This window comes from Tasmannia lanceolata, unplaced genomic scaffold (assembly GCF_043159265.1).
Source record: "Tasmannia lanceolata isolate RefF3 unplaced genomic scaffold, GAP_Taslan_0.1 ptg000005l, whole genome shotgun sequence".
Taxonomy (NCBI): Eukaryota; Viridiplantae; Streptophyta; class Magnoliopsida; order Canellales; family Winteraceae; genus Tasmannia; species Tasmannia lanceolata.
The window spans coordinates 15,729,911-15,746,055 of record NW_027518682.1 but is presented as its reverse complement, the minus strand read 5'-3'; the positions used below and the strand labels follow the sequence as shown (position 1 = coordinate 15,746,055).

At 37.9% G+C, this 16,145-nt stretch overlaps 1 pseudogene across 4 annotated transcripts; it reads left to right on the top strand.

Annotated features, from left to right (window-relative positions):
* Positions 1 to 8,308: 8,308 nt before the first annotated feature.
* Positions 8,309 to 14,573, top strand: LOC143877680 (UBP1-associated protein 2B pseudogene; annotated as a pseudogene). Of its 4 annotated transcripts, none has more exons than XR_013250721.1 (2): positions 8,309 to 9,861; positions 14,219 to 14,573. The product of XR_013250721.1 is annotated as a UBP1-associated protein 2B pseudogene, transcript variant X4 (transcript). The 4 variants fall into 4 exon arrangements; XR_013250718.1 differs by having other exon boundaries at positions 8,309 to 9,872; XR_013250720.1 differs by having other exon boundaries at positions 8,309 to 9,881.
* Positions 14,574 to 16,145: the final 1,572 nt, after the last annotated feature.

Here is a 16,145-nt window from a genome sequence, read left to right as displayed (position 1 = left end):
ATTAGGATGATCCAAACCGTTGAATTCAATCGACGTGAATAGGATGTGCCCCTAAAATCATTCCCATGGGATGATCCTAACTGTCGGATCTATATAGGTTTCCATAATGGGCAAGTCCTTTGGAGATCAGAGGTTAGGATCATCCTATGGGACTGATTTTTTGGGGCACAACCTATTTAGAGTTGTGGCACAACAAATGAACTGTTTGAACCATCCTATGAACTATGAAGTGTGCCAGACAGTACTTTTACAAAATTACTGGACTATACAGCTACTCACCGTATAAATTCTTAGTGTATTTATGAGTTATGATTGCTCTTTCTACACTACAAATTAAGGGGCGACCACGAGAAGAAAAGGAGGCTAATATGTCACTACCCTTCCAGATACGGAGTTTTACATAGTGTGAAGTCCCTTTATCTAAGGGTTCGGAATGTATTATGGAAATAATTTTTGGGGTAGGTATTCTATTTATGTTGTGGCCCAACAAATGAACGGTGTGGATCATCCTATGAAGTGGGCCCACTGTACTTTTTGAAAAAATAGTTGACTTCATTCCCTCGCACCATAAAAAAATCCCTGACTACAATGATTCCACGCTTCCTTTTATTAACTTTTCGGGTTGGAAATAAAGACGTACATGTGAAGGAACAAGGCACAATCTCTGTCTTTAAGATAGAATTTCCTATTGTATTTAATTTCAGAGATATCCACTAGTTTATTAACTTTCTGTCTCTATTTTTCAGCAAATGGATCAACTGAACTGGATCTTTAGGACTGTTTGGATGCACTTAAAGAAAAGTAAGATGATGCCATTTTCTAAGTGAAAATAAAATAAAACGAAAAAAGAAATTTACTTCTCCTTTGAAAGTTCCTTGCCTATAACTGTGTATGGAAACCAAACATACCAAAAAAATAAAAAAAATGAGGTCACTTTCACCTGTCTCCTAGGAAAACACGATTTTGGTGGCAACTGAATGGACCCTTTCAGTTGTTTGGTTCAACAAACACGAAAAGAAAATTTCTTTCTTTTCCTGCTAAGATGATTCTTTTGTTTGGATGTTTGTTGTATAAAAAATGAAATTGAACACGTCAAGTATTCTAATCAATAAAATACCGATTAGTCATATACTAGTGGCGGCTACATGAGGTTTTAATGCTAAAAAGGCAGCGATATAATCGCCCATTTTTTTTTTTTTTTTTTTTATTACTTGTGACAGTCCCACCTAGTTTAAAAGAGTAGTCATAAACACGGCTTTAAATTTTGGTTTCGGTCCCAATTTTGGCCTTCGGCCGAAACCAAAATTTGGGCCGAAAATCTGGTTATAGAAAAAACAAAGTAATATCTTATTATACCCGAAATTTCGGTCGAAATTTGATAAACCCAAATTTAGGGTTTTGTGAAATTTCAGTTTCGGTTTCAACCGAAATATTTCGGCCGAAATTTAAAACAATGGTCATAAATACACTAGAGGGGGCTGTCGGAAGAAAAAAACAGGAGGGCGTGGGTGAATATATCATTTCCTTAAACAAAACTATGAACCCCTAGTAGGTTTACATAGACGGCTTGGGCCTGTGTGTATATTAATGAATTGTGCACTAATAGGTTTACATAAAGGGCTCAACATCCAAAAATAATGGATATAAGGCATGCCAGTTACTGATCTGTTAGTGGGGCTACCAAGCGGGAAAAAACCAAATGGGACCCATATATACCAGTGGGGCCTACAGAGAAGGCCTAACAACAATAGATAGTAAGGCCACAAGTATAGTGATGAGTTGATGACTGATGAGAAAAAATATATTCATTCCATTTAAAAAATCAAAGAAAAAAAAATAAATATAAAAAAATCAGAACAAAAAATATTAGCCTAATAAAAAATTTAAATTACTATAGAAGAAATATAGCTTTCCTTGCAGCTCCATTTAGCTGAAATCATGGTTCATCTTGTGAAACTACCATTACTCCAGAAGCTTAAGCTTTTGGAGAAAGGCGTTATTAATCTTTTATACCTAAACACTCCCCCTCACGTGTGGCCCCCTTTCTTTGGGTTGGCCTACACGTGGCACATGTGGCCCTTCTTTTGGGTTTGACCATTGCATGTGGATTTTTGCGATAGGAGGTTTGAACCCAGGCATTTGCTCTGATACCATGTGAAACTACCGTTATTCCAAAAGCTTAAGCTGTTGGAGAAAGGCGTTATTAATCTTTTATACTTTAACAAATCTCCCTCTTTCATCCCTCCTTGGAGCTCGTCCACTCTTTGGGAGGGTTGGATATAAGAGGAGCTGCAAAGGTTAAGATTCCCCAAGGAGAGATGAGGGAGTACAATACATCACATACTAAAAGATCAGAGAAAGCCATAGAGTGGATTGAGGGTTGACTCGTCACCCATCATTTGGTCTGCAAGTCAAGCACCAGATCATTTCTGCTATGTGTGCCTATTCTATGTGTGTTCATTATTTGATCTTTATCTGACCATATTTGAAAATGGGTAATGGTGAAAATATTTCTCCCAAAATAGGCACTGGAATTTCAACAAAAAAAGTTATATGTTCTACATTGATGTATTAAACTCTTACGGTTGATCCTGAAAAATAGGAAACTGGGTGGCTGTAAAATTTTCGGCTCATTATAATATGTACAATCTTTGTCAGGAGCTAATAAAATGTGGACAGTGGAGAGGAGTTTAGGTTCTTTCATTGTGTATGAACTGTACATTCTGAATTTTGCTGTTTCTGTAAGTTTTTTTTTTATTTTTTTATCTTTATTTCTTGTTGTATTTGCAGTACATAGCTCACCCACTGCAATTGTTTGAGGATAATCCTCTTTGCTCTGCCAAATATTTGGGCAGATACCTGTCATCTCCAACAATTCTCCCATTTCTGCTTTGCATCTGCTTCGGAAAATTGCCATATTTGTTACCATCTTCTTGGATATTTGTATCTATCTGAAGCCCATTTCATCTATAAGACCCGTCAAAGAAGAAAATATTATAATCATATAGAATTGTTACTCGGTTTCTGGCAGAGCATAAGAACACGAAAAAGGAGCCATGGTGTAATCCAATCAGAGAGGCTCCAATCTCAACCCAGGCCAAGCTTCAAAAAATAGTCATGCAAATGCTTAATAGTTAAACATCCAAGTGTATCATTGCAAGAAGCAACAAGTCCATCTAAAATGCTTAGCAGCAGCATCTTCCAATGCTAGCTTCCAGACCTCATTATACACATTAGGGGAAACCATCTTTACGAGAAAAAAATGACCAAAAGCGATACAGCGTGTATTCATTTCCTGCATATACAATACCAAGCACATATTTCAATTAATATAAGCCAAGAAAAGTACACCTATAAACCAAGACATGGTAATGTAATTTCAATATGAGTAGTGAAATGAACACCAAGGATAAACTTGAGTTGGAAAACTAGGAGAACACCATGGCTAAAACATAACCAAGAACAAAACAAAAAGAAGAAAACCATCCAAAGCGAACTTATTTTTTTGCTAGCAACAAAAATAAGACTAGGCTAAATAAGACGAGGCTAGAAGAAACAGCTAAATCAAACCAAGAAAAGGAAGCCGGCAAGATGATTCTCAATATAAAATTCCTATTCTGTAGAAATTCTCATCCAACAAAGCAGTGATCACGCAGAGTTGTGCAGACATAAGTAGTGGTAGTAGGCATGAGATTACATCCGCAGATAGTTCTGCTAGCTCGATAAACGGCCATCAACAATCATGAAACCCACGATGTTCCAAAGAAAACTATACAGAAGTGTGTCAACAAAACTGATGTTCAAGAACAATGCTTAGAAACACTACCGCTGCAACCAATTCCCAATTTCTTCCTGTCAGTTGGACAACGCTTGTAACTAATCAATCAAACAAGCTGACTTGGTATCCTTAAGAGTAAAAATAAACTTGAATAGAACATAATCAAGCCACTGATGATCATAGCAGAATCATCTCTGTCCTTGGTTTTTCTTTTTTTTTAAATGCATTAAATCAAAGAAATGAACAAAGAAATGAAGGGGGTTTCTGCACAAAAGAAAACATCAACCAGAAAAAGCCAAGCAAAAGAAAATACAAAGAGAGTATCCTCGAGGATTTGGTTATTCTAAGACAATGCAAAATTGGATTTGACAAAGCTCAAATAATAAGAGGCATTTAAAAATTAAAACTAAGATAAAATATTATTTTTTAGAAGATGCATATAACCATGAGAATATATGACTGCCACTAACAGATAATTGCCACAGTTGAGGGTCATTTGTCCATACATTTGCTTCTGTTCCGTATGTGACAAGCCTCTCTTTACGTAGTTATGTCCTCTAGTGGTACAAAATATGCGATGGTTTCCACCTACCTTCGCAGAGCCCTTGTTTTTGGGAGCCTTCCTGGATCAGTGGCTTGAAGCTTTTTTTTTCTTCGAATGATAGTGGCTTGAAGCTTATTTTGATGGAATCCAGTACCATACCATTTTGGAGTAAAATTCTATGATCAAAAGGATGCCATGATTGTTTGATACTCCCAATCCTCTTAACATGTTGAATGTTTTGGCTTAAAGGCACTATGAGCATGAGACATATGATTTTCTGCTTATTTTCATTCTTTTTTCTTTTCTTTTTTTCATGTGGATACAGGAATGCAGCTTTAACACTAACATCGAAGTTCAACTAAATGATGTGTGTACTTTGGTTCCTCTACCTCATCTTGTCCTCCCTTATGCCACATGACCTTTTGTATAAAAATCAATCAAATGTATATAAATGACCAGATAGCATAAAAAAGAAACAACCATTGCAGTCAAAAGAACTACAATTTTCCCAAGTAAACAACTAAATGATAGAGGAAGCGCTCAATGCCAACCAGATCTTCATCAATAACCTGAATATAATCACTGGTAAGCATCCTGATGGTTTGTAAATCCACCAAGAATGGCACAAAAACCAAATATTACTGAAGAATATGTCGAGGTTTTCTGGGAGAAGCAAATATTCAAATCAAAGGCAATGAGAATATAGCAAAAGTGAGGACAAGATGAGGTATAGGCTGCATTGTTTGTATAGGCTGCATTGAGACTGATGAAGTGGTTCTCTTCTCATGTGACCACCCACCAAACCCTCTTTCTCTACTAATCCCTCTTTCCCATTTGTCTTAATCGATAGAATCATAGAATGGATCATATAGAAAAGCAAAGAAATGGTTGATCATAAATAAATCAAAGTTGTCTGCCAAAAGAGAAAATAAAGGTCTCAACTGCCTTGAGCATGAGGCAAATTTGCTTCACCTGATTCCTTTAAACTCTAATTTAAAACAAAAAATTGTTTGGTAGACAGATGGCACATTGTGATAATTCCAAGCAACACAGTTAAAAGAAAATGGGAAGAAGGTAAAGCATACATCAAATGATAAACACAAGCTAGTCAATATAGGAACGATGTATGAGACCAATATTGGTTCCATGGGACAAAGCTCTGATTCAAAATATGTGAAACTGTACCACATCCAATCACACAGAACTCTGATGTTATTTTAACCATTCCAGTTAACCAAAAGTATGACATGTGTCACTGCTTAATATGCCTGTAGATCTAAAGTTTGCATTTACTACTTTTTTGTAATGCAAATCACATGCTTCTCAAAAAATGCAAAACAAGAAACAGTACACATCAAAACAAAATAATTATGACAATATCACCATGGCCTTAAGCACAAAAATCAGATAGCATGTCAAATATAAAACCAGTAGCAAGAAGCACAAATTTACCTTTGGGTGGATGAAAGGCAATATTTTCTGACTGTTGTCTACAGCTCCTCATCAAGCTGGAAGGTACTATGTCGGCCCGCAAATCTAGAAGACTCATTTCAGAAAGAATTTGATAAGCCACCAATATTTCGCATTGGAATCCCTATGTTTTCAAATTCAGGATCAGCACTACATGAAGGATTGGCAGTCCCCTTCGAACATCCAGAGCTAACAGAGACTTCTATCCACTTAATTACTTCCTATGAACTCAATATTCTTCATGTCCACCATAGCTTTGTGTCATCAACTTGGCTAATTGGAGACTCTGAAAAAAGACATGATAACCAATAGAAAAGCACACATCATTCGAAAAATAATCTGCAATTGATGGCATCAATATCAACTGATCAACATGGAATCTTAGAAACACACAAGCCCTGGTGAAAAGTAGAATGATATCTAACCTGCACCTCCACAGAACTTGAGCTCTGCATTGATTCCATGATAAATGCCATATGTGTTGTCATTTTATTAACCTGAAGTATGCAATACAATATGAGAAATTAGGGTTTTAGAAGTTTCCAATACTTCAAGTCACAACCAAAACAAGCATCCTACACATGATTATCTGACATTAGCTAAAATGTAAACCTATTGAGGGGGACTCCACTCTATCTCTGGAGGCAGAATTCAGCGTGAAAACGACTGTTACAAACCCGAATCGGTTTGTAATGTGATTCGATCTTTTTAGAGAACTTCTTGATCCACTTCGAGGGAAGGATCAATCCTCCTTTGTGCAAGAAAACACAATTTCTAAAATAGATTCTTCCTTGATTTCCATTAACAGTAACATATGCTTATATAAAGCACTTAATGATAAACATAGAAAGATCTTATTATAAGAATAGAATCCTAATCTAAATTAATATTCTATTCTATCCACTACTAAATATATCAGCTTATTCTAAAAAATAACAAAGTAATTTATTCCATTCTAATGGGATCCATCTAGACATGTATCAACGACCTAGTCGAATGAATTCTTTACATCTAGGGTTTAATTTAATTTTAATTTTCTTCTTTTCCGATCGTTGGGGCTTTTTCTTCAGCGGAAAACAGCAATTGTGAGGGAGTGTGATCTTTCGTTTTGTAAAAAAAGGATGAAACCGTACAGCTTGACACATGCGCAAGAAGACAAAAGACGACGAAATGCAAAGAACCCGGGAAATGACCTAATCGTTGGTTGGTTGTTTTCACAACCGTCTTTGTTTTCCAAACGAAATCCCGTCTTGGAAGTGTTTTACTTTTACTTAATTACAACGGGGGCACCAAATGAATGCTTTACGCTAGGGGTGGACATGGTTCAGTTCGGTTCGGTTTTAGGGCATACCCAAACTGAATCATATATAATCGGTTCCCTAAAATTGGAACCAGAACCAAACCATATAAGTATGGAACCGAACAGAACCAGAACCATATATACTCGGTTCGGTTCGGTTTGGTTCTGGGTTTACCCAACCGAACTACAAACAGCCAAACAGGTATATACGGACCACAAACAGGCCCTATCAAATTATATGTGAACATGAATATATGGACTACAAACAGGTATATATACCTACATATCAAAGTTTTGGGCAATTCCTAATATACATTATCCAATGCATATCAAAGTTGGGATAACATTTATATATGGACTACAAACAGGCCTTATCAAATTATATATGAAGTTAAGAACTACAAATTTGGGCAATTCCTAATATCCATTATCAAATTTGGGATAACATTTATATATGGACTACAAACATGCTCTAATATCAATTATCCAATGCAAAAATCAAATTAAACCAATTCCTCAAGTAAGTAGGTCGGTTCTCGGTTCCGAGATCCCAAACCCAGAACCAAACCGAATATCCACCGGTTCCAAATTTTCCAAACCGGAACCGAACCATATGTCCACCCCTACTTTACGCCGTGCTTTGTTTGGTTGCTTGTTTTGGGGGATTGTAGGAGTTTCAAATGCATGAGATCTCCTAGAGATCTCCCCAAAGCATGTTTGGTTGTCATTTACACCTTTGACCACTAGACAACTTTTAGACATCATTATTGATTTTTATCCTAGGTGGCACCTACGTGAGGGAGATGTTCCCCCCATGATCTTCTCCCATTTTTCACCAAAATGGAGAAATTTGTTAGGGGAATTAGGAGAAATTCTTATCTTATTCATTTTCTCTCTCTTCCACCTATATTTTGATAATGACACCCTACATCTTTATTTCCTCGCGCAACCAAACACTACTAGCAAATCTCCCTCCTAATATTCTCCCAATCTTCCATTCTTGTCTAATTATCTTTACTTATTTTTATCCTATTCTCTCAACCATCTATAAGCAACCAAACATAGCATTACCAACAAGCAGGTGAGCCCATTGTACTTTCTTTTTGTAAGAGTCCGCGACTTTGCGAAGCACAGTTCCGTATCACGTAAATTCCAGCATACCCATGGGTGCTTTCGTCTCACATCAAATGGACAAAATTATATAAGACGCGTTTCACGCTAACCCTAGCTTCCAAATCCGAAACCCTAACCCACAACCCTCTGCAATTGCCCCCTTTCCTAACCCGAACCCAAACCCTAACCCTAGCTTTTACCGCCATGGCAAAGAAACGAAAGCTCGTTCCCAAATCCGAACCCGAACCTGAACCCGAACCAGAACCCGTCAACAACGTTCAAGAAGAAGAAGAAGAAGAAGAAGAAGAAGACCCCATCAAAGAAGAACCAGTCGAATATGAAGACGAAGACGAGGAAGAAGAAGATCAAACCCCCGCTTCCGGCGATCCTCCGACCGGAGCTCCGGCCGGAGCCACCACCGACGGAGACGCCGACGAAGATGAAGATGACGACGAAGACGACTCTGAATCCGTCCTGAAACTCCTCGAGCCCTTCCCAAAAGACCAGCTCATAGATCTCCTCCGAGACGCGGCCGTCAAACACCCCGACGTACTCGAAAGCATCAACAAGATCGCTGATGTGGACCCCGCCCACCGCAAGGTCTTCGTCCACGGCCTCGGCTGGGACACCAACGCCGAAACCCTAACCAACGCCTTCAAGAAATACGGAGAGATCGAGGATTGTAATGCAGTAACTGACAAGATCTCTGGTAAATCTAAGGGTTATGGTTTCATCCTCTTCAAGCACCGGACTGGGGCTCGTAAGGCGCTGAAGGAGCCACAGAAAAAGATCGGGAACAGGATGACGGCGTGCCAGCTGGCATCCGCTGGGCCCGTCCCGCCCCCGGCCCCACCGGTTTCGGAATACACGATGAGGAAGATCTATGTTAGTAATGTCTCTGCGGATATTGATCCACAGAGGTTGCTACAGTTTTTTGCTAAGTATGGAGAGATTGAAGAAGGGCCATTAGGGCTTGATAAGCAGACTGGGAAACCAAAGGGTTTCACGCTTTTTGTTTATAGGTCTGTGGAGAGTGCGAGGAAGGCGTTGGAGGACCCACATAAGAACTTTGAGGGGCATATTTTGCATTGCCAGAAGGCGATTGATGGGCCGAAGCCGAACAAGCCACACTTCAGTGGCCATCACCAGCACCACCACCCGCCTGGTGGTGGGCATGGGCCGAAATTTGCGAGGAACGAAAACCCTAATTTTATGGGGAATCATTCTGGTGGGGCCGCAGGGCCTGGGCATCTGATGGCACCCTCACCGCCGGCTGGGATGTCGTATAACCAGGCGGTCCCGCCAGCGGCGATAAATCCTGCTCTGGGTCAGGCACTGACTGCATTGCTTGCAACTCAGGGGGCGGGGTTGGGATTGACTAATTTGTTGGGATCGCTTGGGTCGACTGGATTGAATGCTCCGGTTAATCAGAATGTGCCTGCGCCGATTGTTAATAATGCGGGTCATGGGATGCAGGGTGGTGGGTATGGGAATCAACCAGTGGGGAGTAATATGGGTCCGAATGTGATGGGTGGGTATGGGAATCAGACTGCAATGCAGGGCGGGTACCCAAATCCACAGATGGGGCAGGGAAGTGCTGGTAGGTCACAGCCAGGCGGGCATATGGGCGGTGTTGGTCCATACATGGGTCATTAAGTAGGTTGCAGGTGCATTGAGTATGCTATCTCCTTTTTATTTGGTAGTCTTACTCTCTTTTTTAAAACAATTTTGGATGGATTGCTTGTTTATTTTCTTTCCTTCTTCTATTGCCAAATCACTACCTTCGATTTCATTTCTGATAATTTAGCTTTCTGTGATGCTCGTTGACTGCCTTTTTTTTGGTCAGCGTTATTGAGATGTGCAGTTTCTTTCCCTCTATAATAAGATACTAACACTTAAGAGTAATAGGGATTTTATGGACCTGTTTAGATTTAGGGTGCTACAAAGGATATAAAAAATATCAGAGTAATAGGGATTTTATGGACCTGTTTAGATTTAGGGTGCTGCAAAGGATATAAAAAAATTGTTAAATATTTTAAGAACATATTGTTACCCCTGCAAGCCTGTATGTGGAAGGAGCATTAATTTATGAGGGAAAATGCCATTTCTTCACCTGTTAAATTTTGTCAGTTTATAAATGAACAAATATATGTATAAACCAAGAGCGATACATAATATAAATTTAGCCCTTGCAAAGTCGAGAATAGTAATGTTGGGGTTAGTGCCTTCTTAGAAGTCCCAAGCACAAAAAATATCCAACCACATTGGTTTGTTATGTTAAAAGGATTGAATGACATAACTGGTGGAATTGGTGGATTTGATTGCATACACACTGCTTTTCCAAGGGAACTCTATAGTGATTAATAGCTTATTATCCATGTAAATATAATGTAGGAAAAAATTATGTACATGCCAGGGCTCAAGTATGTCCACTTCAACCTAAATTTTCAGTTTGCACATATTTTAGTTATTTATGTTGAGTCCCGTGTAACACAATAGATAATATTTTGGACATTTCATTGAATTTTTTATCATTTTAGTATTTGTTAATGGAATTACAGTGTTACCCTGCCCTCTGCTCTTCTTCATGAGTATTGGGTTTTAAATTATATCCATTTCTATTGTGAATAAATCTGTTTGTTCTTTGTTTGACAATTAGTTTGTCAATTTTTTTTTGGTCTTACATTTCTTCATCTAGAAGCTTGATCAATTGCCTAGCCATTTTTGTTTTGGTGACATTTCTTTTTTTAGGAACTTGATCAATTGCCTGTTTATTATTGGCTACTTGGTATTTTTGACGTGCAGGCATGACCTTTTAGATGATAAGGTGAGTTCTTGGTAGGTACATGCTGTAATTTTTGTTAGGTAATCCAAATCATTCGTGGCTGTTGGCAGTAAAAGGCATTCCTAAAATGTTGTCTAAAATTAGTTGTTTGTACTTTAGTGCTTCTATTTTTTTATTTTTTTTGATGATGTAGGATATCCCCACCCCCTTCGGGAGTTGGACTAGTCCCTACGGATACACGCAACGACCCACTCACCACAGGTATCTGGTAAGTCGGGGGCGGGATTCGAAAACTCGTCAATAGGGAGCAAACCCATGACTTCATGCCGAAGAGCCAACGCCTCGGTGGGTTTTAGTGCTTCTATTTTAGTCACCGAGAAGCAAAATCATTAAAAGTATTAGTTGAATAGTCTTGTAAAACTGATTGCTTAGAAATGTGTATTTCCGCCATTTAAAAAAAAAACAAAACTGAGTGTTTCTATTTTAGTGACGGAGAAGCATAATCATTAGAATTATTAGTCTTAGAAACCCAAGAAGTTGTAATAACTAGAAGATGCTTTTGTATCCATTCTCATCATTCCGTTTCATGGTTCTTCATTTTTAACCTTTGACCAAGGAAGCAGGATTCTTCCCTGGGAGCCTTCGATTCCCGTTTTGATTCCCGCTCTGGCAACCTTGCCTTTGACATTCTAGGACAAAATTTGACATGTCAACTTGCTTGGCCCTACAAAAGGTGCTCAACGTAATGATTACTCTGGATCGTAATACCTCAAAATGCAATCCCAAAAAAGAATCAAGCAATGATGAGCATAATTTCTTGACTTGCATAATCTGATTTTTAGTTATTAGAATCGTATTCTGCAGAAAACCATTACAAGCCTGTGACCCAGTCAGTCATTGTCTCTTCCAAATTTAGATAATTAACTGCTTATCAGGATTGTTTTGTCGCTAAATTCACTTGAATAAATGTTGGTCTCTTCTACTGAGGTGGCACTTACTGCCCAGAATTCTGTATGAAATCTCTTTAGTAGAATCCAGTCAATCCACCTCTCCCCTTCCCATGGAACAAAAAGAAAGCAGCTAAATGCCTCTTTTGACCATGGCCTTCGCGAAAAAACGACGAAAAATCAGAAAATGAATGAAATTGGACCACAAAAGCAAAGAGGGAATGGAGACTCGCCTAGGGGTTTTTAATGACCAGTTCTTCTCTTTTAACTAAGACCATTTTCTTGAAATAAAAGTGCGTCTCTCTGTCATTCGATAGCAGGGGCTTTGGAATTGTTCGAAGGCGTCTTCGGGTCAAGTGACGCGAAATCAGCTATGTGCTCGGCCGTTGCTATAGCAGCCGCAAGGTCTTCCCCAGATGTGATCCACGAGGTTTTGGACCTCTCGAAGTTGGCCTCCTCTTCGTGGGGAACAGTCTGGCAATCGGGGTGGGTCCCCCCCGGGCTCAAGGGAGCGAGAGCCTCCGATTATATAGCCAGTACCCCTACCAGGTTGGTATGGGCGCACGCCCGTATCCACACCCACATCCATTTACTTGCAACAGTCCTTGATCTTTAGCCTCGCTTGCCTGTGTCCCAGACCCAGAACAATCCCTTATACCTTTCTAGAATCTTTTAGATTCAAGATTTGTAATTGAATTTCTTTTAGTCTGAAACGTATCCATGAAAATTTCTTTGCGATAAGAGTCCAATTTTTCAACTGTTCATCCCATACCCCCTTGTATGTATTTGATAGCCTTTTACCTTTACCTAGAAATTTATTTCCTTGGTTTCATACCGATCACATACCCATTATTTACAACTATAGTTGTCTGTAACAGTTAATTTTCTACACCTAACAGTCATATTTTATTATCCGATTACACCCTTATCCATTCAGATTTGAATCCAAGTCTCTTTCTAACCCTTTAAACTATATAAAAAAGCTGTTCATACCTATGATTTGGCTGACACTTTGAATTTATTGCCGACACACGTGTCGTGTCCAACAGGACACCCGTGTCCACATGTGTCGACACTCCTTTAGACACTTTTAAGTGTACTGCTAGAAGTGTCACTATTCACCAAGTTTATATGTATGTGTATGAGTGTGACACTATTTCTAAATTTTTAGGGGTTGCCATGTCAGATACCTCGTATCCATGTTGAAACTCAGCACACAAATCTGTGTCCACAAATCATGATTATATGTACTTTCTCATTTTAGCCGTGCCCTCGTTTCTAACTTTTTGGAGTTTGCCGTGTCCTACACAACTTGTCGGTGTTGACATGCTACACTCGTGTCCGTGTCCACAAATCATAGGTTCATACCCTTTACCTTAACAGTTTTACCCTACCAGACTTCAATTTGTTTACATACTCCTTTTGGATTGTTATTAATTATTGGAGTTAGTCTTATACTGTTGGTAGTCTTGCATCACTTTGGTATTTGAGCTACCTACTTGAGAGTCTTCCCTTCATGACATTGATCAGTTTGGTATCAGAGCTGCATGTATGGTGGTCTTTTCGTTCCCTTTTTGCATCACATAGCTGGTAATAATCGGCAATAAGTGTGACTGGTTATGAGCTAAATTCCACGCATCCATTTATCTATCAAGAAAATATTATTAGGGCTATGATAAATTCGCACCCCATGTAGGATAATCTGCACCCCTTTAAAGGAGGGTATGTGGCAGACTTTAACGCTTTTAACTTCAATTTACATTAAAAGGGTGCGAATTATCCTACAGGGGGTGCGAATTTATCATAGCCCTATTATTATACACCTCCACCCCATTTCACTTTGGAATTGCTATTTTCATGAATCTGGTTTATGTTATTATCATAAAAGCGGCAACTGTTTTTTATGATTGATTTTTTATTTTGTTGATAGTTGTTAATTTGTAATTCTTTTCAAAATGTTTCATTCATACAGGAAATGTTACATTTAGTTTTTGTCTCAGCGTGTGCATTTGTCTTTTCACATAAAGAATTATTGAACCTCTGTAGCACAACCTTAAAATCTGTTCTTCGATTACTTTGCTTATTGAACTTTTGGCTTTTATTTGTAGTTATTTAAAATGGGGAATCTTGTACTTCCAAAGCCATGGCTATAAACTACCCACTTACTAAATCATTTTTTTCATTTGCATGTAATGTTTTTTTGCTAACTTGCAAGGTTCCATTTTTGGAAATATTTTGTTTTTGAAATTGGTTTTTTATGTTTTGCTTATTTATTGTGCAGATCTTTCATAGGTGCATCAAACAATTTAGTTATGGGCAGATGATTCTTCTGAAGTTCCTGCTCCTGCGCTCATGCAAAAGCCGTCTTTATGTGTTCAAATCTTATCATTTGGTTGCAGTAAAACTTCACCTTTGGGCTTTGTCAAACAGAGTTTAGGGTTTTCTTTTTATCCTTCAAAACTATATTGTATTTGTCACCCGTACTTGGTTTTGTAAAAGGTCCAATTATGGATTTTGAGTCTGGATTTAAAATCAGTTTGTGTACCCCGGTTAAAAACTGTGTTATGCACTTTGAATTGTGTCTTTAGTTATTAGCATGCTTATCTGTTGAATAATCGGATTCATTATTAGATTATTGGGTTTTCTGTTGTAGAAATGGTTTTTGACATTTCTCATCTTTTTTCAATGTTCTCACATCCAGCTAAATATTTTTGCCAAATAAACTAGCTTATTATTTTTTTATTGGTTATATGCTGATTAGTTGTCCTTAGCATTAAACCTTGCCTCTGTTAGTTCGTGCTTAACTTAGTTGGTGACATACTCATCTAGTAAGTTTACATTTTGACATTTCTATTTACCATACATTTTTGTAAGTTTATTGTTAAACTTTCATGTTGTTAGATTGCTTCTCACATTTGTTATTGCAGGGAGATTTAAGAAGCAATACAGGAGCCCCTTTTACTACAATAGTGACATTTAAGCTCGTGCCATTAAGCTAAATATTTTAAGAAAAGGATCTTTTCTCAACTGCTTTAAATATTTGCCGTGGATTATTGTTTGATTCTCTTTAATTTTTCAGTAGTACATGATTTCCAAACTCTCAAACACGCCCAAGCTACTCGTTGGATTTCAACCATGAAATTGACTTCAAAAAAATTGTTTTTGTTGTCATTTAAGATGTGCATGATGAGCAGGATTTTGTAGGGTTAAGTTTGGTAGTTTAAATTCCTAGAAAATGAATTGATGTTGTTTCCAAGAAAATGATGATTTTTTTAAAGTGCTTTTCTATGTGGTTGGCCGGAATAGGAGGAAAGGTCATATTTCAAAGCCCAAAATGGATCTTTATTGAAATATTCCCTTGTTGGTCTCATGTTTAAGTCGGTAGATTGAGTATGATTCACGATTTTTTTGACGTTACTTCTCCAATCTCAGATCTTGTTCCATAATACTTTCTTTACATTCTTTGGAAGTTATATTCAATATCTTCAGATTTTTACTTTTGCCGGATGTGAATCATTATTTTCTTGAGAAAACTTCGAGTTAACCAGCATCTTGGTTTCAAGTTTTCTTTGATGTCTAAACTTATACATGCTTGTGGTTCCATGATTTTCATCCCATGACTAGACAACTTCTCCTGATTACTAAAAAGGTATGTAGCTGGACTTACCTTTTGGTTGACCGCCCTAATTGATTTGAAGGTTCTTCTGTGATACACATCTTGAATTGAAATTCTTCAATGGATCGTAGGAGTTTAATAATTTTCAAGATGGAATTTAAGAAAAAAACACAGATGTGATATCTGATTTTCTTCATGAAATTTTTTATATGACTGAATAATTATTTGTTAAATTCATTGGAAGTTGGGGGGATATAGTATTCTTGGAGTGTTTGGTTAAGTTCTACCATCCCGTCTTTTGGTCTGAATTAAGCATTGTTTATTTAAGTAATTTCAAATAACTTATCAAACTTATTTAAAATTTGTGGGTGCAATATCCTTTTGAATGATGCCGCGATTTTGATTTTGTATTACAAACTCTAGTTGAGGAACCATTCATCTTTAATTATGAACCTAATAGGCCATCTTCTTCATTGGTGAGATCTGTTGACACTGACATTCTTTATCGACCTTGTGATATTCACAGGATTTGGATCCTCTAATGAGTTTGTCAATAAACTCTGGCACTGGTTTCCTTCTGCCTGCCAGTTAT